Raw genomic sequence first — 23,821 nt, forward strand, 5'->3', positions numbered from 1 at the left:
ACATCACGAATATCAGTGCTATGTTGAAAAAAATATTTTGATCGAGTCTAATATTTTCTTTTTTCGAGAAATTTTTATACTATTATTGTATCATTCAAATCCTTTGTATTTAAACTTTTTAAATATTTTATCCTTATATTGTTTACCCAATTCGTGTTACAAAATTATCTTTGTAACTTTGTTTCGATTATTGAATAAATAAAATGAAATAAAAATCAAATATCTTCGACTAAAAAGTTAATCACGAATATTATTGGTATTGTAAACAAATGTTTTGATTATAACAATTTTATAATATTTTTTTTACTACTATTGCATCATTCAAAAATTGTGAATTTATAATTTTTGCATTAAAAATTGTCTTTGATACCTTATTTTGATTATTGAATAAATAAAATAAAATATCTTCGACTAAAAAGAAGTTAATTTTTTAACTGAACTACGATTATAGAAATTTATCACGAATATTAGTGCAATTTTTACAAAATATTTTGATCGAGTCTAACAATTTTATAATATTTTTCGAATAATTTTTATTATTATGATTACATCATTCAAAAACTGTGGAATTTAATTTTTTTGAATATATTGTTTACCTAATTCGTATTAAAAATTATCTTTGTAACCATGTTTTAATTATTGAATAATATATATTTAAATAAAATAAAGTACAAATGAAATATTTTCGATTAAAAAATTGCAGTTAATTTTTCAATTGTACCACGATTACAGGGAATTTATCATAAATATTAGTGTTATTTTTACAAAATATTTTGATCAAGTCTAACAATTTTATAATATTTTTTTTTTTCGAGAAAGTTTCTTTACCATTATTGCATCGTTCAAAGAGTATATATTGAAATTTTTTCAACTTCATTTCGATTGCTATGTTCTACTATTTTGTACACTAATAGACGCTTATTGTTTATTGAATAAATAAAATAAAAAGAGAAATAAAAATAAAAATAAAATATTTTCGACTAAAAAATTGCAGTTACTTTTCAACAGTATCACGATTACAGGAAATTTATCACGAATATTAGTGCTATTTTTACAAAATATATTGATTAATTTTAACAATTTTATAATATTTTTTTTTCGAGGAATTTTGATTACTATTATTGCATCATTCAAAAACTGTGTATTGAAACTTTCTCAACCACATTTCGATTATTATATTCTACTTACTTTAGTAGTAGAATATAATAAATAAAAATAAAAATAAAAATAAAAATAAAAATAAAAATAAAATATTTTCGACGAAAAAATTGCAGTTACTTTTCAACTGTAACACGATTTTAAGAAAAATTTATCACGAATATTAGTGCCACTTTTAAACAAATATTTTGATTAATTTTAACAATTTTATAATATTTTTTTTACGAGAAATTTTGATTACTATTATTGCATCATTCAAAAACTGTGTATTCAAACTTTCTCAACCTCATTTCGATTATTATATTCTACTACTTTGTAAACTAATAAATCTTCTATTTTACTCAATAAATAAAGTAAAAATAAAAATAAAAATAAAATACTTTCGATTAAAAAATTTCAATTAATTTTCAACTGTAACACGATCACAGGAAATTTATCACGAATATTAGTGCCATTTTTACAAAATATTTTGATCAAGTCTGACAATTTTATAATATTTTCTTTTTTCGAGAAATTTTGATTACTATTATTGCATCATTCAAAAACTATGTATTGAAACTTTCTTAACCTCATTTCGATCATTATATTCTACTTACTTTAGTAGTAGAATATAATAAATAAAATAAAAATAAAGATAAAAATAAAAATAATAATAAAATATTTTCGACTAAAAAATTGCAGTTAATTTTTCAATTGTACCACGATTACAGGGAATTTATCATAAATATTAGTGTTATTTTTACAAAATATTTTGATTAATTTTAACAATTTTATAATATTTTTTTTTCGAGAAATTTTGATTACTATTATTGCATCATTCAAACTTTTTCAACCTCATTTCGATCATTATTATATTCTACTACTTTGTAAACTAATGGGGCTTCTAGTTTACTCAATAAATAAAATAAAAATGAAAACAAAAATGAAAATAAAAATAAAATATTTTTGACTAAAAAATTTCAATTAATTTTCAACTGTAACACGATTACAGGAAATTTATCAAGAATATTGGTGCTACTTTTAAACAAATATTTTGATTAAGTCTAAATTTTATAATATTTTCTTTTTTCGAGAAATTTCGATTTCTATTATTGCATCATTCAAAAACTGTGTTTTGAAACTTTCTCAACCTCATTTCGATTATTATATTCTACTACTTTGTAAACTAATGGGACTTCTATTTTACTCAATCAATAAAATAAAAATAAATATAAAAATAAAAATGAAATACTTTCTACTAAAAAATTGCAGTTACTTTTCAACTGTAACACGATTACAGGAAATTTATCAAGAATATTAGTGCCATTTTTACAAAATATTTTGATCAAGTTTAACAATTTTTTGATGTGTAATAAAATAAAAATAAAAATAAAAATAAAAATAAAATATTTATCGACTAAAAAATTCAATAAATTTTCGTCTCAGAGCTCTTAAAACCACCCCCAATAACCCAAATATGAAAACTTCGAGAACCACCACACAGATTTAAAAATTCCACAACTCCAAAAAACCCCAAAAACAAACCAATATCATTCAATATCATTCAAGGTAAAAAATCCCATGATAAACTCAATTTCTCGTCCAATGTTCCCCATAATCGCGTTTGAATCGACGATTTGGAGTTACATTATCCCCAAAATCCAACTTCCATAGCATATTTACCCGGTCGAGTCCATGGTCGTTTCACCACCCGCGAATGGTCGCATTATTCGCGGCGGGTTCGCGAATCGTGCGCGTTCTCCTTACGTTTCGCCAGCTCGCGTGCAATTTCTTCATCAAGATCGACGTATCGCTTCGAATCTGGAGCACACATCGTCGACAGCCACCGTGCTCGGCGAGTCGAGCGCCGTTTCCATCCACGAAGATCGGGATCGAGATTATTTAGACAATTTTTCTCTTCTCTCGCGAGCAAAAACGCGTCGCGGACGCAGTTCGCGAGAAACGATGCCACAGAGTGTGGATCCGCGCGCGCGACTTCCTAATGTCGTTAAGTTAAACGAATTAGGCCAGTACGATCCGCGGACAAGCACGTAACCTTAGACCATATAGCGCAGTGATTCCCAAAGTGGGCGCTAGTGCCCCCTGGCGGCCGCTGCAGCGCCCACCAGAGGGCGGTGAAAGCGTAAAAGAAAGAAGAGAAGATTTGGAATTTTTCTTTGAGTGTACTTGGACGAATTAAGATGACTTTGAATGTTTTAACTTGTTTTATATTACCTTTCTAGTTCGATGAATAGTTTCATAATTCAATGTTTCTAATTTACAACCTTTCTTTAGTATATTTTTCGAAAAAGGTAGAAATGTAGCTTTCTGTTTGATTGATATTCAAATTTAGGAAAAATTCTTTCCCAGAGGGCGCTAAGTGATGTTTTGTTTTTGGAGAGGGGGCGGTTGGCTAAATGAGTTTGAGAACCACTGATATAGCGAACCACAGTGTGTTCAGTAATGGGGAAAAGTTAAAAACTTCCATAATTCTTCTTACTTATCTCTAACTTCCAACATTTCATTGTTTTATAAATTTTTATATTCCAAAATGTTAATAAAGGAACGTAGATTTTAATACTATCCACAATTTTGACTGAATTTGCCAATTTATCGTTGAAAATGATGCCAGAAATTTATTGGAACTTTTAATTTGATTTTTGCAAATTATGTACAGTACTATAGAACCTTCCAAATTGCTAAACAATCTTTTTACAGTATTAACAATTGGTCCCAATTTGTGGAAATTAGCAAAATGATTTTTATTAAAAAAATTAAGGTGGATTCAATTTTTTTTTAACAAATATGTGTAATTTGTTGTGCATCGATTGAGTCTCAGGTCGAAAATTGACAAGTTTAGAAGCTTTGATTTTTGTTCCGAATTTCTATTTACGCGACACACTATGGCGGCCAGTCGCGACACGTTCGCTGCGTAATTTATGGATTGTCACGTTGCTTCTATCGGAACGACTGACCGCAGAGACGATTCGAGTAAACGTGTTTCGCGAGGGAAAATGAAACGGAGACGATAAATCTGTTAGGAGCATTCGTGGTATTGAAACGAAAAGTGAGAAATTTTTAAAGCATAACATTTTTTAAATAGGATTATGGGGTTTTTCTAATTTTTATATTTGGAGGATAAAATTTTGAAAAAGATTGTACGTTTCTTCAAATTTTGATTTTTATGGTTATGACAAGACTGTGAATGGCTGAAATACTGAAAAGAAAAGTGAGAAATTTGAAAAAAAAAAAAAAAAAAAAAATGAAATTTTGAAAAAGTTTACATATTTATTCAAATTTTGATTTTCAAGTTTATCTAAATTTTGATTTTTATGATTATTCTGCATGAGATGATGAATTTGGTATGAACAACTGACGTATTAAAGATAAAAGTGAGAAATTTAAAAAAAAAAAATTTTGAATTAAGTTTACACATTTAAACAAATTTTGATTTTTGCGATTATTTTGTGTGAGACAATATCTATTGTGAACAGCTGACGTACAAAAGACAAAAGTAGGAAATTTGAAAAAAAAGATGAAATTTCGAAAAAGTTTACACGATTATTTAAATTTTGATTTTTACGATTATTTTAAGAAACACAATAAATGAACAGCTGACGAACTGAAGCGAAAAGTGAGAAATTTTGAGAAGAAAAAAAAAAAATGAAATTTTGAAAAAGTATACACGATTTTTTAAATTCTGATTATTACGATTGTTTTGTGTGAGACGACAAGTCTGTTAGGAATGTCTGACGAATTGAAACGAAAAGTGAGAAATTTCGAAAAAGTTTACATATTTATTCAAATTTTCATTTTCAAGTTTATTCAAATTTTGATTTTTATGATTATTCTGCATGAGATGATAAATTTGGTATGAACAACTGACGTATTAAAGATAAAAGTGAGAAATTTAAAAAAAAAAATTTTGAATTAAGTTTACACATTTAAACAAATTTTGATTTTTGCGATTATTTTGTGTGAGACAATATCTATTGTGAACAGCTGACGTACAAAAGACAAAAGTAGGAAATTTGAAAAAAAAGATGAAATTTCGAAAAAGTTTACACGATTATTTAAATTTTGATTTTTACGATTATTTTGCGAAACACAATAAATGAACAGCTGACGAACTGAAGCGAAAAGTGAGAAATTTTGAGAAGAAAAAAAAAAAAATGAAATTTTGAAAAAGTATACACGATTATTTAAATTCTGATTATTACGATTGTTTTGTGTGAGACGACAAGTCTGTTAGGAATGTCTGACGAATTGAAACGAAAAGTGAGAAATTTCGAAAAAGTTTACATATTTATTCAAATTTTGATTCTAAAGTTTATTCAAATTTTGATTTTTATAGGTATTTTGCGTGAGACGATAAGCCTCTTACGAACATTTGACGAATTAAAACTAAAAGTGTGAAATTTCTCAAAAATAAAATTACACTTTTATTCTCAAACTTTCATTTTTGAAGGACAAAATTTCGAAAAAAATTTCACGTTCATACAAATTTTGAATTTTATGATTATTCTGTATGAGACAATAGCTATTATGAACAGTTGACGAACTGAAGTCAAAAGTGAGAAATATAAAAAAAAATTTTGAATTAAGTTTAAAAAAACACATTTATACAAATTTTGATTTTTACCATTATTTTGTGAGAGATGATAAATCTATTATGAACAGCTGACATACTGAAACGAATAGTAAGAAATTTGAAAAACAAATGAAATTTCGAAAAAGTTTACATATCTATTCAAATTTTGATTCTCAAGTTTATTCAAATTTTGATTTTTATAGATATTTTGCGTGAGACGATAAGTCTCTTACGAACATCTGACGAATTGAAACTAAAAGTGTGAAATTTCTCAAAAATAAAATTTTTGAAATAAAATTACACGTTTATTCAAACTTTCATTTTTAAAGGACAAAATTTCGAAAAAATTTACACGATCATACAAATTTTGATTTTTATGATTATTCTGCATGAGACAATAGCTATTATGAACTGTTGACGTACTAAAGTCAAAAGTGAAAAATATAAAAAATAGAATTTTGAATTAAGTTTAAAAAAACAAATACAAATTTTCATTTTTACCATTATTTTGTGAGAGATGATAAATCTATTATGAACAACTGACGAACTGAAGCGAAAAGTGAGAAATATCGAAAAAGTTTACATATTTATTCAAATTTTGATTTTCAAGTTTATTTAAATTTTGATTTTTATAGATATTTTGCGTGAGACGATAAGTCTCTTACGAACATTTGACGAACTGAAACTAAAAGTGTGAAATTTCTCAAAAATAAAATTTTTGAAATAAAATTACACGTTTATTCAAACTTTCATTTTTAAAGGACAAAATTTCAAAAAAATTTACACGTTTATATAACTTTTGATTTTTACGATTACTTTGTGAGAGCTGATAAATCACTCTTGTTTTCATGTGTTTCTGCGTCGTCAAGATTTGCTATTTATTTTTCCAAAGAGCGTAGCAATGGTCTTACGAGCGATAACCTCTCGCTGCCCGGATTGTTGTCATCCTCCAAACTGCACGATCGATGAAAGATAGTCGCGTCATGGCGCCAGATACTAAAAATCGTGTGATCTTCCCGAGTCACGCTGACAAATATATCAGAATATTTTTGGTGACAATCTTGTTCGTTTTTAGCAAAATTAGAGGCTATTACTGGGGGTTTTTAAAACGACTTTTTCATTACTATTAACGTTAGATCTAGGGACAGTGATGGGACGAATTTTTGTTAAAATTTATCACCTTGATGATTTTATTTAAATATAGTTTTTCTATTAATATAAATACTACGATCAACTTCAGTATAAATTCCTAATAAAAGTGTTTATAAGTTATGTAATTTTAAGCACAAAGCCTGAAACCTCTCAAATTGATCTATTCATTACCTGTTATGCATACTTGCACACAGTGTTTATATCCACTGACGTGATGAGTATATTAAAATGCTGTTTTTAAAAACTGTTATGTTTTGTAGCTTTAAATATGGAGTCTGAAACCTCTCAAATTGGTCTGTCCATTACTCGTTATGCATACTTGCAATATGTTTACATGCATCGACATTGAGGTCACTTTAAAACGCTATTTTTCTTTAAATATACATCGATCAAATTCAACATAAATTGCTAACAAAATTATTCAATTCTATAACTCCAAATATAGAATGTCAAAGCTCTCGAATTTATCTGTCCATCATTTATTATGCATACTTGCAACATGTTTATACGCATTGACGTTAAGGTTATATTAAAATGGTGTTTTCTTTAAATATACATCGAACAAATTCAACATAAATTACTAAGAAAACTATGAAATTCTATAACTTCAAATATAGAATGTGAAACCTCTCGAATTGTCCATTATTCATTATTTATACTTGCACGCAACGTCGTTTATCGACATCGATACGCTATTACTTATTCCAACCGAGTCTGACTATTAAAAAGACAGTCCCAACGAATACTACCACGCAACAATCAATTATTAAGAACTCCCACGCAAGTAGAAATAACCAGTACTGGTCTGGCATGTTCGCCAATTATCCAAATATTTTCAAAAACAAAACATTCTATGGAAAAAATTATATTCTACATTTTCAAACTCAATGTCCCACGCAGAATAATCGAGAAAATCAAAATTTAAATAAACGTGTAATTTTCGTTCAATAATTTTATCTTTTAGAAGTCACTTTTCGATATAGTTCGTTAACTGTTCATAATAGACTTCTTGTTTTGAGCAGAATAATCGTCAAAATCAAAATTTTATGATAATAAAAACTTAATTTAATAATTTTATTTTTTCGAAATTTCTCACTTTTCGCTTCAGTTCGTCAGTTGTTCATGATAGATTTATTGTCCCTCACGAAATAATTGTAAAAATCAAAATTTAAATAATCGTGTAAACTTTTTCGAAATTTGTCAATTTTCGCTTCAGTTCGTTAGCTGTTCATAATATATTATGATCCTTTTCGGTGTATGTAAAATATCAGATGCAGATATTCGATACTTTAGAAGAATATCAATTTCTTGACTAAGGTTTCGTTAAAAAGTTATTAAAAAATTAAATTAAAAAATTTCAAATCGTTCTGGAAAAAATATTTTTAGATGCAGGGGTGAATTACAATCATTTTTGGTGAATAGACATATCCCCTAAATCCTACCCAGTTTCGAGAAAAAAAATCATTACCGAAAATGTAATGTCTGATCATGAATGAATGATTCCCCTGATATTTCACGTGCTTCAAATCGTTATAAAAAAATTATTTTCGGTTGCAGGGGTAAATTACAATCATTTTTGGTGAATAAACATACCCCTGAAATCTTACCCATTTTCTAGAAAAAAATTCAAGATGTAAAATTTTTCGACGAAAAAAAAAAAATTTTCAAATCGTTCCGGAAAAATTATTTTTAGATGCAGGGGTGAATTACAATAATTTTTGGTGAATACACGTACTTCCGAAATCTTGCGCATTTTCGAGAAAAAAATTCAAATAGATGGACAAATTGCCGTTCTACAGCCGCAACTTCGAACGTTAATAACTTTTTAACGAAGCCTCCATCAACAAATTGGTATTCTTGATTTTCGTCTTATTTTGACCTCTAGAATCCCTTATTGAACATTCGAATTGAATTAATATTCAATTTCATAAGACATCCAATGAGGTCATACAAAACTAATTTATAATTGTCCCAGTTTGATTATTTATATCTCAAAAACTATTCAGTATCTACAATTAATATTTTACATAGATCAAAAGGAATCTCTTTACTATCACTCTACGAAAGAACATTAAAATCGAAGTCGTATATTTCGTGTCCTTCGCTTGTAAGTGTCGCGGTGTTTGACTTTCTAGAGAAATCGATGAAACCGAGCAGCGAGTGAGATGTCTTCCAACTGGCGAATGCAGCTTCGAGCGATACGCGGGTCGTCGGGGAACCTGTTGCATCGACGGTACGCAAATTAAAAAGCGACGACCAAGCGCGCACACGCGTATACGGGGACGTCCAACGCAATGTCAGCTATCGTTACTCGCGTCACGCGTCAACTCGCCTCCTCGTTTGCGACACTCGCTGCCCAGTGCAATTGATAAAGGCTGCGAGCGTGTCGCGAACAGGGGCGTAAATCTTGCCCACTGGGTAAGCCGGAGTAGCGAATAGGTGAATCTAACTTTTCCTCGCCAAGCATACTTACAAGGAGAGGTTCAACGATTTTGTCGAAGCTTTCCAACGCTCTTAAATTAGACTTTCATTTCTATTTATCTGGATTTTACTTGGTAAAAGAAGTAGCCTCGTTTGAAATATTTCCCATTTTCTGTAACTGTATTTCACGGAAAGTCAAGGGGAGAATTTAATTTTCAGTGTGATTGTTACAACTCACGTTCACTGTCCATGCCCCGTATATGGGGCACGACGCCATGCTTTTGGATACGACGCTGAGAGACCGGACAGTGAACGCGTTAAACGATTTTTCAACCGCCAACACGTTCACTGTCTATGACCCATATACGGGGCATAGTGCCATGCTTTTAGATGCGACGCTGAGAGACCGGACAGTGAACGCGTTGAACGATTTTTCAACCACCAACACGTTCACTGTCTATGACCCATATACGGGGCACGGCGCCATGCTTTTAGATGCGACGCTGAGAGACCGGACAGTGAACGCGTTGAACGATTTTTCAACCGCCAACACGTTCACTGTCTATGACCCATATACGGGTCACAGCGCCATGCTTTTGGATACGACGCTGAGAGACCGGACAGTGAACGCCGTTAAACGATTTTTCAACCGTCAATACGTTCACTGTCTATGACCCGTATATGGGGCACAGTACCATGCTTTTAGATGCGACGTTAAGAAACCGGACAGTGAACGTGTTAATGAAAACTGAATTTAACGAAGATTCTGTTGAAAATTTTTAACATTTGTAGATTTAATTATCAGGTTTAAGAATATATAAACATTATATATATTTAATATTATATCGATGATTAAAGCATCATTATTATCAAACGTAGCCTCGTTTGAAATATTTCCCATTTTCTGTAACTGTATTTCACGGAAAGTCAAGGGAAGAGAATTTAATTTTCAGTGTGAGAGTTATAACACACGTTCACTGTCCATGCCCCGTATATGGGGCACGGCGCCATGCTTTTGGATACGACGCTGAGAAACCGGACAGTGAACGCGTTAAACGATTTTTCAACCGCCAACACGTTCACTGTCTATGACCCATATACGGGACACAGTGCCATGCTTTTAGATACGACGTTAAGAAACCGGACAGTGAACGTGTTAATGAAAACTGAATTTAACAAAGATTCTGTTGAAAATTTTTAACATTTGTAGATTTAATTATCAGGTTTAAGAATGTATGAACATTATAGATAATCAATAATTTTTGAGAATTAATGATTCGAGTTTCATTATTATCTACAATTATAATTTTATATTGCCAATTACCACCATGGTTATCAATACCACATTTTTATATTGTTTATGTACGTTGTAAATTTTAATAACTGGAAAAACACTTTATTTAAAAGCTAATTAGCATTTTTATGTATGAATTTAATTATTAAAACTTATTTATATTAAGAGAAAAAACTCATGTGGTCATCCGGGAAACGAACTCGGACCAACTGGGTAGGAGTCTCTTACTCTACCACCACATCCTATGGTGGTAATTAATAATTAATAGATTAAAACTATATTTGCACATAAAAATGTAACTTTAACCATTAATATTTCAAAAATTATTGAATATCTGTCCCCATAACATTATATATTTTTAAACCTGATAATTACATCTACAAGTGCAATAGTTTCTAAATTAATATTTATTATATAAAAGTCTTATCTTTTTCGTCATATCTATTACTAGAAATTATGTGAAGCTTAATATTAGATGAAAATTAAATTGAAAAATCGAATATAACAAAGATAGAAAACACGTTTTCTAACAAGCCTTTGAATAATGTTTTAATTCAATAGTGTGTACTTTTGAGAAATTGCTTGTCACTAAATTGTACATCAAATGGTTAATTATGAAAATTATATTATGAAAATTTTGCTCAATACTAATAAAATTTAAGGAGACAAATTTTAAGTTATATGTATAGTTCACTATTGTCCAGAATCAAAATTTTGGTTTTCTAAAAATTATTATATTGGAATGAAAATTTCAGAGTTTAGGGGGACAAATTTTAAATTATATTGTAGATCACTATTGTGTAGAGTCAAAATTTTGCTCTTTTAAAAAATTTTATATCGAAATGAAAATTTCAAAGTTTGTTGGGACAAATTTTAAGTTACATATAGTTCACTATTATCTAGAATAAAAATTTTTATAACCTAAAAACTGTTACATTGATATAAAAATTTCAGGCTTTAGAAGTACAAATTTTAAATTATACAGTTTGTCTAGAATTTTATCTAGAATCATCACTATTGTTTAGAATCAAAATTTTGGTCTTTTAAACAATTTTATATCAAAATGAAAATTTCAAAGTTTGTTGGGATAAATTTTAAATTACATATAATTCACTATTATCTAGAATAAAAATTGTTTGCAAAATTGCTTGTAATTAAATCGTACGTCAAATGATTAATAACTTGTAAAATAATTTACATGTTCCTTTTTATTTAATAAACCGACAACATTTTGTGTTAACAAAGTAGATCGATGCAAACGTATAATTTAAACAAGGAATTAAATCGTGAAATTTATTAAATCACGTTAAAATAACGAGTTGTTTGTCTCTTTATTTATTGAACGACTGTCGTAATAATGCAGATTAACGCATTTCCTGTCGCGTGGGTCGCCCGTGTCCAACTCTGTACTTCTCCATTCAGGCTCTTTGATATTTTCTCCATTAAGTGTAACATTCTCATAAATTATTCCATGAAATCATAAATAATAATTAACACACCGTCGTTGAACAAAACAATTTAAAAAAAAAAATTTCTGAATAACAATTTCGTTATTTCGACCGTAGTAAAATATGTTTGAGAATGTTAAATGGAAAAGTTAAACATTTTCCGTTGTTCAAACATTTGCTTTTTGCTTCCACGCTACAACACGGGTGATCTCATCGACAGAGTATGTAATCATGCGAATAGCTATTGCTGCAAGATAGATTTCTTTGATGGATATCTCACTTCCTTCGGATCTATTATTCACAGATTCAATTGGAGTCTGAGGAAACTTCTAACGTTAACATTATTGCAACATTTATCACTCTGAGTACACTGATGGATCATTACGGACGTAAATAAATAAATACGAGTCGATGCTTCAGTTCAAGCAATTTCTTCGAGGGGTCAAATATTTTTATTAAGAATTTTCTCGTTTATTTTGAATTAATCTTACTTTATACAAAATTTTCTTTGGAAAATTTAAAAAATTGAGTGGTTCAATATAGTGGAAAATTTATGACAATTTATTTTTGTATTCTTTTTACAATTTTCAATCGATCTTAATATATACGAAATTTTTTTTGAAAATTAAAAAAAATGTTTGAGTGGTTTAATATAGTGGAAAATTTATGAACATTTATTTTTGTATTCTTTTTACAATTTTGGAATGTTTAATTTTGAATCGATCTTAATATACACGAAAGTTTTTTTCAAAATTTAGAAAAATTTTTGAGTGGTTGAATATAATGGAAAATCTGAGAATATTTATTTTTGTATTCTTTCTAAAATTTTGAATCAATTTTAATATACACGAAATTTTTTTTGAAAATTTAAAAAAATGTTTGAGTGGTTCAATATAGTGAAAAATCTAAGAATATTTCTTTTTTATTCTTTATAAAATTTTGAATCGATCTTAATATTCGCCAAATCTTTTTTGAAAATTTAAAAAAAAATGTTTAAGTGGTTGAATATAGTGGAAAATCAATGAAAATTTATTTTTGAATTCTTTCTAAAATTTTGAATCGATTTTAATGTCCACGAATTTTTTTTCAAAATTTAGAAAAATGTTTGAATGGTTGAATATAGTGGAAAATTTATGAAAATTTATTTTTGTATTCTTTCTAAAATTTAGAATCAATCTTAATATACACGAAATTTTTTTTGAAAATTTAAAAAAATGAGTGGTTCAATATAGTGAAAAATCTAAGAATATTTCTTTTTGTATTCTTTATAAAATTTTGAATCGATCTGAATATTCGCGAAATCTTTTTTGAAAATTTAAAAAAAAATGTTTAAGTTGTTGAATATAGTGGAAAATTTATGAACATTTATTTTTGTGTTCTTTTTAAAATTTTGAGTATGAAATTTTGAATTGATCTTAATGTACACGAAATTTGTTTTGAAAATTTAGGAAAATTTTTGAGTGGTTGAATATAGTGGAAAATCTATGAAAATTTATTTTTGAATTCTTTCTAAAATTTTGGAATGTTTAATTTTGAATCGATGTTAATATACACGAAATTTTTTTTGAAAATTTAAAAAAATGTTTTAGAGGTTGAATATAGTAAAAAATCTAAGAATATTTATTTTTGTATTCTTTCTAAAATTTTGAATCAATTTTAATATACACGAATTTTTTTTGATAATTTAGAAAAATATTTGGGTGGTTGAATATAGTGGAAAATCTATGAAAATTTATTTTTGAATTCTTTCTAAAATTTTGGAATGTGAAATTTTGAATCAATCTTAATATACACCAAATTTTTTTTGAAAATTTAGAAAAATTCGTTTGAATGGTTGAATATAGTGAAAAATCTAAGAATATTTATTTTTGTATTCTTTCTAAAATTTTGAATTAATCTTAATATTCACCAAATTTTTTTCCAAAATTTAGAAAAAATGTTTGAGTGAATAAATATAGTAGGAAATCTAAGAATATTTATTTTTGTGTTCTTTCTAAAATTTTGAATATGAAATTTTGAATTGATCTTAATATACAGCAAATTTTTTTTGAAGATTTAGAAAAATTCGTTTAAGTTGTTGAATATAGTGGAAAATCTATGAAAATTTATTTTTGTGTTCTTTCTAAAGTTTTGGAATGTTTAATTTTGAATCGATCTTAATATACACGAAATTTTTTTTTCAAAATTTAGAAAAATGTTTGAGTGAATAAATATAGTAGAAAATCTAAGAATATTTATTTTCGTATTCTTTCTAAACTTTTGAATCAATTTTAATATACACGAATTTTTTTTGATAATTTAGAAAAATTTTTGAGTGATTGAATATAGTGAAAAATCTTCGAAAATTTATTTTTATATTCTTTTTAAAATTTAGAATATCCTCAAAACACGCATAAATAAAATTGTACGAACCACTTAAACTGTCGAGAAATCTTCAAGTAAAAAAATAAAATGTCGTCGACCGTAGAAATCGCGAATCGTTCGAATCGATTGCTACTTCGACTTCGATCTCGTTGTCTAAGAATGATTTAAATGATTTGATCGATGTACATCGATACGGATGTCGTCAGAGTTCAAAGATCGAAACAAAAACACAGTAATCAAAAAAAAAGAAAAAGAAAAAAGAATCTTCAATTTTTATGTTGGATTGCATCATAAAATAATGAATAATCGCAAGTGTAAAATATTTTAATAATACTTTGGGGACCGTTTTGGCTTTTATTCACGCTTCAGGGAATTATAAAATAATTGTGTTTGTGTCGATAAATGTTTCTCAAATTTTATAGAATTTTATAGAATTTTTTTGACTTTTATAGAATTTTATAGAGTTTTATAGACTTTTATAGAATTTTATAGAATTTTATAAAATTTTATAGACTTTTGTAGAAATTTATAGACTTTTGTAGAATTTTATAGAATTTTGTACAATTTTATATTTTTTCAAAAATAGAGTACTTCCAATTAATATCTGAGTAAATCATTTCGAAAACAGTATGTTATCCAAAATATCTAGTTCTATCTTATCAATTTTGATTCATATAAAGTTTTTGAAAAAATAATTGTACAACTTCAAATTATCATTTTAACATGAAAAATCCATTTCAAAGCTTTCAATTTTAAGCTTTAGTGACAAATAAATTATTTCGTCAACAAGATAGTGTTTATTTTTAGAATGATTTAACGCCACTTCGCGGGCAACACACACACCTGTTGCAGTCTGAATTGCACTATAAATTTTCTACAGGAAAGTCGAACGATTTACCTATTGATGTATTTAGAATTGTTATGAATACACATAGAAATAAGAAAGTCTAATGAATTTTTTCTCTATGGTTAAATTTGCAAAAATATTCAATGTAAAAATTTATGAATATCACTGAAAGTAATAAATATACAAGGTGCTCAGACAACCGTGGGAAAAATTTTAATGGGGGATTCTAGAGGCCAAAATAAGAAGAAAATCAAGAATACCAATTTGTTGATTGAGGCTTCGTTAAAAAGTTATTAACATTTAAAGTTGCGTGCGCGCAGCTGTTCTCACAGGCGGAACTTTAAACGTTAATAACTTTTAAACGAAGCCTTCATCAACAAATTGTTATTCTTGATTTTCGTCTTATTTTGGCCTCCAGAATCCCCCATTAAAATTTTCCCCACGGTTGTCTGAACATCCTGTATATGCGAAATGTCGATGCAAGAATTTGCGTAGTTTCTTTACAAAAAAAAAAAATACCAAAGAGAACGTAAAAAAAGTCAGTTTTACAGTAGATGGCCCCCTCAATACGAAGCTAGTTATTCACGTGAGATTTATTACTAAATGGTTTCAATGCGATCTGGATAGACTGTAATTCGTCGAATTGACCTTATCGCGCCTGCATCCTGCGTTTGCCAATGGGAAGATCGGATTGTAATCCCGTCGGTGCAATTAATTCTCTCGATTCGGCGTCCTATCGCGTCACAATCCCCGGTGATATGCATTTCATGGGTGATCTGTAACCGCGCGGATGAAATGTCCCTACCGTACCGAGAATTATCTCCTACAGTGAGTGATTCCAGCAAATGGGACTAACTATAGCTATGCTCTGAGCGAGGGAAGAGAGAAGTACTGCAAAAAATTTATGAGGGGGTTGAAAACCTCTTTTACGATTCGACTTTGCTTTCGAGTGTATCAATTCATTGGGGGGAAAATTGTGATTTGAAGGTGTTTTTTTGTGATTCGAGTGTGTTCCTTGTGATTCGAGTGTGTTTTATGTGATTTGAAGGTGTTTTTTTGTGATTCGAATGTGTTTTTGTGATCCGTATGTTTGTTTGTGATTCGAGTGTGTTTTTTGTGACACGAATGTGTTTTTGTGACTAGAGTGTGTGTTTTGTGATTTGAGTGTTTTTGTGATTTGAAGGTGTTTTTGTGCGATTCGAGCGTGTTTCTTGTGATTGAAGTGTGTTTTGGTGTTTTGAAGGTGTTTTTTGTGATTCGAGTGTGTTTTTGTGATCCGTATGTTTGTTTGTGATTCGAGTGTGTTTTTGAGATTTGAGGGTGTGTCTTGTGATTCGAGTGTGTTTTTTGTGACACGAATGTGTTTTTGTGACTAGAGTGTGTGTTTTGTGATTTTAGTGTTTTTGTGATTTGAAGGTGTTTTTGTGCGATTCGAGCGTGTTTCTTGTGATTGGAGTGTGTTTTGGTGTTTTGAAGGTGTTTTTTGTGATTCGAGTGTGTTTTTGTGATCCGTGTGTTTGTTTGTGATTTGCGCGTGTTTTGTGATTTGAGTGTGTTTTTTGTGACTCGAGTGTGTGTTTTGTGATTTGAAGGTTTTTGTGATTTGAAGGTTTTTTTGTGTGATTCGAGCGTGTTTCTTGTGATTCGAATGTGTTTGTTTGTGATTGGAGTGTGTTTTGGTGATTTGAAGGTGTTTTTTGTGATTCGAGTGTGTTTCTTGTGATTCGAGTGTGTTTTTTTGTGACTCGAGTGTGTTTTTGTGATTCGAGTGTGTGTTTTGTGACTCGAGTGTGTGTTTTGTAATTCGAGTGTGTGTTTTTGTGATTTGAGTGTATTTTTTTTAATTCTCTGGGGATCGAACTCGAGACCTCAAGAATCAAAGACAAGCGTCTAATCCACTTAGCCACGGAGGCCTCAATTTCTAATGTTTGTTTACTGGATTTTTTGGATACCTTGGATCATTTTGTAACAGATACGAGATTATCGAGAACTCAATTCTTAAGATATTTTATTTTATTTTTAAAAGTTTCTTGTTATTTTGATTTTGTAGAAAATCTCATAAAAAGGAATGTGAAATATCTTTTAAAGTATTGAGTTTTCGATGATTATGTTTCACACCTCTAATGTGTCGAATGGACCAAAGAATCGATCTATATAAAAATATCAAACAATTTTGTCTGTTGACCAAAGATGCTTGCAATTGACCCCTGCAACCGAAAATAATTCTTCCAGTTCAATTTGAAATTTTTAATTTTTTCGAAAAATTTATCTACCTTTAGGAATTTTTTTCTCAAAACTGAGTAGGATTTCGGGGGTATGCGTATCCACTAAAAATTATTGTATTCGACAACAGTAATCGAAAATAATTTTTTCAGAATGATTTGAAATTTTTTAATTTTATAGAAAAATTTGCCTCCTACTTTATTTTTTTTCTCGAAAGTGGATAGGATTTTGGGGGTATGTCTATTGACCAAAAATGATTGTAATTAACCTCCGCAACTGAAAATAATTTATTTGGAACGATTTGAAAAATTTTTTTTTCGTCGAAAAATTTAGGCACCTAACCCTGTCGATTTTTCTTAAAAATTCGTTTTTCATTTCTCATAATTTTATTTGACGCCCTACAGAAAAGTTGTCTAATACTTTTTTGTAGGTACTCATGAGCTCTACTTCAGAAAAAAGTTTCATTGAAATATATTCACTATCGTAGGAGTTATGGCTGTTTGAAAATTGGACCATTTTGATAGGGTTTTTCATATTTTAAGGGGTCAAGGAACAACTTTTCGGATATTTTTGCGATTTGTACATATCCTCTACCAAAATATGCGTAGTTTGCTTTTTTAAACATCAAAATCGTCCAAACCGTTCAGAAATTATGACGTTTTAAAGATTCGCATGAAAAATCGGGCAGACATTTCTGGCCAGAAATTATATTTTCGGTAAGGAATTTTTTTCTCGAAAATGATTAGGATTTCGAGGGTATGTCTAATGACCATAAATGATTATAATTGACCCCCGCAACCGAAAATAATTTTTCCAAAACGATTTGAAATGTTTGATTTTAATTGTTAATAACTTTTTAACGAAGCCTCCATCAACAAATTGGTATTCTTGATTTTCGTCTTATTTTGGCCTCTAGAATCCCCCATTAAAATTTTTCCCACGGTTGTCCGAACACCCTGTATAGTACACTATTGTCCAGAACCAAAATTTTGGTCTTTTAAAAATTGTTATATTGAAATGAAAATTTCACTATTTAAAAGAACAAATTTTAAGTTATATAGCACACTATTGTCTAGAATCAAAATTTTGGTCTTTTAAAAATTGTTATATTGAAATGAAAATTTCACTATTTAAAAAAACAAATTTTAAGTTATATATTGTTCACTATTGTCTAGAATCAAGAATTTTGGAATTGAAAAATTTCAGAATTTAAAAGAACAAATTTTAAATTATATACTACACTATTCCCTAAAATCAAAGTCTGGGTCTCCCAAAAAAACAGCTACATTCAACTAAAAATTTCAAAATTTAAAACAACAAATATTACACTGCCCCACGAAATAAAAATTTCAGAATTTAAACGAACAAATTCCAAGTTCCATACTTCATCTAGAATCTCATTCAGAATCCTCACTATTCCCTAAAACCAAAGTCTGTGTCTCCCAAAAAACAGTTACCCTGAGACAAAAATTTCAAAATTAAAAAAAACCAAATTCCAAGTTCCATACTTCATCTAGAATCCCATTCAGAATTCCCACGATTCCCTAAAATAAAATTCTCCGTCTCCCAAAAACCCTTACCTCAAAATACAAAATCCACAATTCAAAACAACAAATATTTCTTGTACAATTTACCTAAAATCTCGTCTACGATCTCCACTAGTCTCCAAAAAACCAAAATTCCAGTCCCCCCAAAAAGAATGCCACGTAGATACAAAAATTTCAAAATTTAAAAAACCAAATTCCAAGTTCCATACTTCATCTAGATTCCCATTCAGAATTCCCACGATTCCCTAAAATAAAATTTTCCGTCTCCCAAAAACCCCTACCTCAAAATACAAAATCCACAATTCAAAACAAGAAATATTTCTTGTACAATTTACCTAAAATCTCGTCTACGATCTCCACTAGTCTCCAAAAAACCAAAATTCCAGTCCCCCCAAAAAGAATGCCACGTAGATACAAAAATTTCAAAATTCAGATTTCCTCGTTCCCTAAATGCGTTGTACCTTGGAACGTTCTCGTTCTCTCGAACCAGAGGACCGGGTAAATATCTCCGGGTGCACAGGATCGTTCACAAACCGCTGAGACACTGTTCCGCGTAAATCCACAGGTATCGATCGCGTATCCGCGTCGTGGATCGTTCGTCGAGCGTTTAACAGGAGCGTCGCGCTGCCACGTGGTTTTCCACTTCGTTTACCGTGTGTCTAGCCGATCGTCGCAGGATCGTGGAAAAACACTCGCCGGGATCGGTTCGAACGGCTCGCGCGAGTGTGCTGCTCGATCGCGAGTCTCGTGCTAACTGAGAGCCGGAACGAGCGACGGGAACACGCGAGCTCCGAGCGGAGCTCTTTCGTTACTGGATCTTACCGCCGATACGCTCTCCGTCACCCCCCCTCCCGCGTTCCCAACGCGACTGACTCTGCCTCTGTCCCGCGTACGCGTCCAGTAGCGTCTGACGCGTGAGCACGCACACACGACGCGACTCTGACTCTCTCTCAGTCCCGCGTACGCGTACGCGTCGAGTAGCGTCTGACGCGTGAGCACGCACACACGACGCGACTCTGACTCTCTCTCAGTCCCGCGTACGCGTCGAGCAGCGTCTGACGCGTGAGCACGGCACGCAACGCACTTCGCGACGCAACATAGGTGTCGCTGCGTGGGGAAGAGCGACGAGATGGCGGGGGGGACTCTTTGGAAACACGAGTGCGGTGGAATCAACGTCTGCACCTGACAAAATAGCGAATCCGACACTCTGCACGATCTGATAGCGAACGAGAGGAGAGTCGAGACAATGGAGGCGAATGGAACTGCTTTGTTTTCCTTCGCGCTATTTCTGTTGGGTTATATATTGTATAATGTAAATATACGAATTGCATTTCAATTTTTTGTTTTGTTAGGTGATATAAATATTGTCGATTGGAACTGTACAAATGGTTTGGATAAACGATTTGAGACTTGAAATAAGGGAATTGAATTTCAATTTTTTTTATGACGTGTGTTGAATTATATAATGTAAATATAGTCGATCTGATACTGGAGTGAACCAGAAAAGAGTTGAGATAATGAAGTGAATGGAACTGTTTTGTTTTCGTGTGATCTTTTATTTACTTTTCTCGCGATACTTTGTGTTATGTAATGTAAATACAGTCGATTGGAACTACAAATAGTTGGTTTGAATAAACGATTCGAGACTAGAATGAACTAGATGAGACTTGAAATAAGGGAATTGAAGTTTTTTTGTTTTCTTGTTCTTTTCTAACTTTTTTTATGATGTTTTGTGTTGAATTATATAGGGTGTTCGATCTGGGAAAAATTTTAATGGGAGATTCTAGGGGCCAAAATAAGACGAAAATGAAGAATACCAATTTGTTGATTGAGGCTTCGTTAAAAAGTTATTAACGTTTAAAGTTGCGTGTGCGCAGCTGTTCTCACACGTGGAACTTTAAACGTTAATAACTTTTTAACGGAGCCTCGATCAACAAATTGGTATTCTTGATTTTCGTCTTATTTTGGTCCCCAGAATCTGCCATTAAAATTTTTCCTAGGGATGGTCGAACACCCTGTATAGACATAGTCGATTGGAACTGTGCAAATCCTCGATACGATATTAGAATAAAATAGAAGAGACTTGAATCAATGAAATTTAATTTTTCTTTATTTTTTCTGTCTTTTTCTATTTAATTCTGTTACGATACTATATTTTCTGTTGTGTTATATATTATGTAATATAAACATTGTCGACTGAAACTGAACAAATACTCGGTTTGAATAAACAGTATGATTCTAGGATAAACTAGAAGAGAGTTGAAATAATGAAATTCAATTTTTCGTTATTTTTTTTGTTTTTTGCTATTTCTTTCTTTCAGGACACTTTGTGTTATATTATATAGACATAGTCGATTGGAACTCTTCAAATACTTGGTTTGAATAAACGATTTAAGACTTGAATAAACTAAAAAATACTTGAAATAATGAAATTCAATTTTTTGTTATTTTTCTTGTTCCTTTCTATTTACTTCTTTCATGACACTTTGTGTTGAATTATATAATATAAATATAGTCGAATAGAACTATCTAAATATTCGGTTTGAACAAATAATGGAATTTGACATTTTGTGTTGTTAATAATTATAATCATAACCAATTGAAGGGATTTTTTTTTTTATTTTTCTCTTCTTTTTTAACTATTTTTTTCACGACACTGTATTTTGTGTTGTTTTATATATTATATAACATAAATATAGCCAACTTTTTTTGAGACATCCAGGACGAATTACTATTATTTATTTATTCACGCGAAAAACATTTCTGTAGAAAAAGAAGTAGCATATAAGAAAAAAGCAACTAAAAATTATGCAAGAAAAAATATAATAATTTATAAAAGTTAGTAAAATAATTAATATACGATATGCTCGACAATTTTAGACTTTCTAAGGATTGTTCAATTATAACTATTTTTGCGTCTATTGAATACTGAATAATCATTCTATTTACACAAAATTGTATAAATACATTATTAAATAATTCTTACAATTTTTATTATTTTTTATTGAAAAAATTTCTATATATTTTTGAAGGATAAATAAAAATATGGGCACACAATTCTCGATAAAAGTTTTCTGGTATGTTTTGGGGGAAAAAATATAAAAAATTATTTATTATATAATTCCTACAATTTTTATTATTTTGTATCGAAAAAATTTCTATATATTTTTGAAGGATAAATAAAAATGTTAGCATACAATTCTCGATAAAAGTTTTCTGGTATGTTTTGATAAAAAAAAAAAAAATATAAAACATTATTTATTATTATTTTACAATTTTTATTATTTTGTATCGAAAAAATTTCTATATATTTTCAAAGAATAAATAAAAATATGAGCACACAATTCTCGTAGAAACTTTTTTGGTATGTTTTGGAAAAAAAAAATATAAAAGATTATTTATTATATAATTCCCTCAATTTTTATTATTTTGTATCGAAAAAATTTCAATATATTTTCGAAGGATAAATAAAAATGTTAGCATACAATTCTTGTTGAAAGTTTCTTGGTATATTTTGAAAAAAATTTACCAAAGATTATATATTAGAATATTCAGTTTGAATTTCGCGCCTTCTGTTATTAAGTGATGCCGCTATGTGGCGCTATAATAGGTTAAGATCTTTTCATTTCCCTTTTTGCGTGGTTCTTTTCCTTATTAATAAAGGTTTGTTATTATTATTAGTAAAGGAAATTAAGTCTAATTATTCAACAGATTATTTATTATATAATTCCCACAATTTTTATTATTTCATATCGAAAAAATTTCTACGTAATTCCTAAGGAAAAATAAAAATATTAGCATACAATTCCCGATAAAAGTTTCTTGGTATTTTTTGAAAACAATGTAAAAATATTATTTATTATATAATTCCCAAAACTTTCATTACTTTTATATCCAAAAAATTTCTATGCATTTCCTAAGGAAAAATAAAAATATGAGCATACAAATTTCATTGAATTATGGTATTTTTTCCCTGGTATTTTTTGAAAACAATGTAAAAATATTATTTATTATATAATTCTTACAATTTTCATTATTTTGTATCGAAAAAATTTCTATTCATTTCCAAAGGATAAATAAAAATATGAGCATATAATTTTCATTGAAATATGGTACTTTTTCCCTGGTATTTTTTGAAAACAATGTAAAAATATTATTTATTATATAATTCCTACAATTTTCATTATTTTGTATCCAAAAAATTTCTACGTATTTCCAAAGGAAAAATGAAAATATGAGCATACAATTTCCGTTGAAATATGGTATTTTTTGAAAACAATGTAAAAATATTATTTATTATATAATTCCTACAATTTTCATTTATTTCGTGTATTTCCAAAGGAAAAATAAAAATTTCACTATTTTCATGTATTTCCAAAGGAAAAATAAAAATTGAGCATACAATTCTCGTTGAATGTTTCTTGGTATGTTTTGAAAAAAGAAATATAAAAGATTATTTATTATACAATTCTTACAATTTTCATTACTTTTACATCCAAAAAATTTCTATGCATTTCCTAAGGAAAAATAAAAATATGAGCATACAAATTTCATTGAATTATGGTATTTTTTCCCTGGTATTTTTTGAAAACAATGTAAAAATATTATTTATTATATAATTCTTACAATTTTCATTATTTTGTATCGAAAAAATTTCTATTCATTTCCAAAGGATAAATAAAAATATGAGCATATAATTTTCATTGAAATATGGTACTTTTTCCCTGGTATTTTTTGAAAACAATGTAAAAATATTATTTATTATATAATTCCTACAATTTTCATTATTTTGTATCC

At 29.2% G+C, this 23,821-nt stretch overlaps 1 protein-coding gene across 14 annotated transcripts in view; it reads right to left on the reverse strand.

The window, feature by feature from the left end:
• The window catches only part of LOC143348816 (serine/threonine-protein kinase MARK2), a 294,206-nt gene that overhangs the window by 168,573 nt on the left and 101,812 nt on the right, over positions 1-23,821 (reverse strand). For 2 of the 14 annotated variants that reach the window (XM_076779459.1, XM_076779457.1), the window contains exon 1: positions 19,677-19,863. The exons of 10 other annotated variants lie outside the window; for them this stretch is intronic. The gene's annotated coding sequence lies outside the window, so the exon portion shown is untranslated. Of the gene's footprint in view, positions 1-2,820; positions 3,161-19,667; positions 19,864-23,821 lie in introns of those variants that run through there. 2 more of the 14 variants (XM_076779456.1, XM_076779458.1) reach the window with 2 other exon arrangements.

This window comes from Colletes latitarsis, chromosome 12, assembly GCF_051014445.1.
Source record: "Colletes latitarsis isolate SP2378_abdomen chromosome 12, iyColLati1, whole genome shotgun sequence".
NCBI lineage: Eukaryota > Metazoa > Arthropoda > Insecta > Hymenoptera > Colletidae > Colletes > Colletes latitarsis.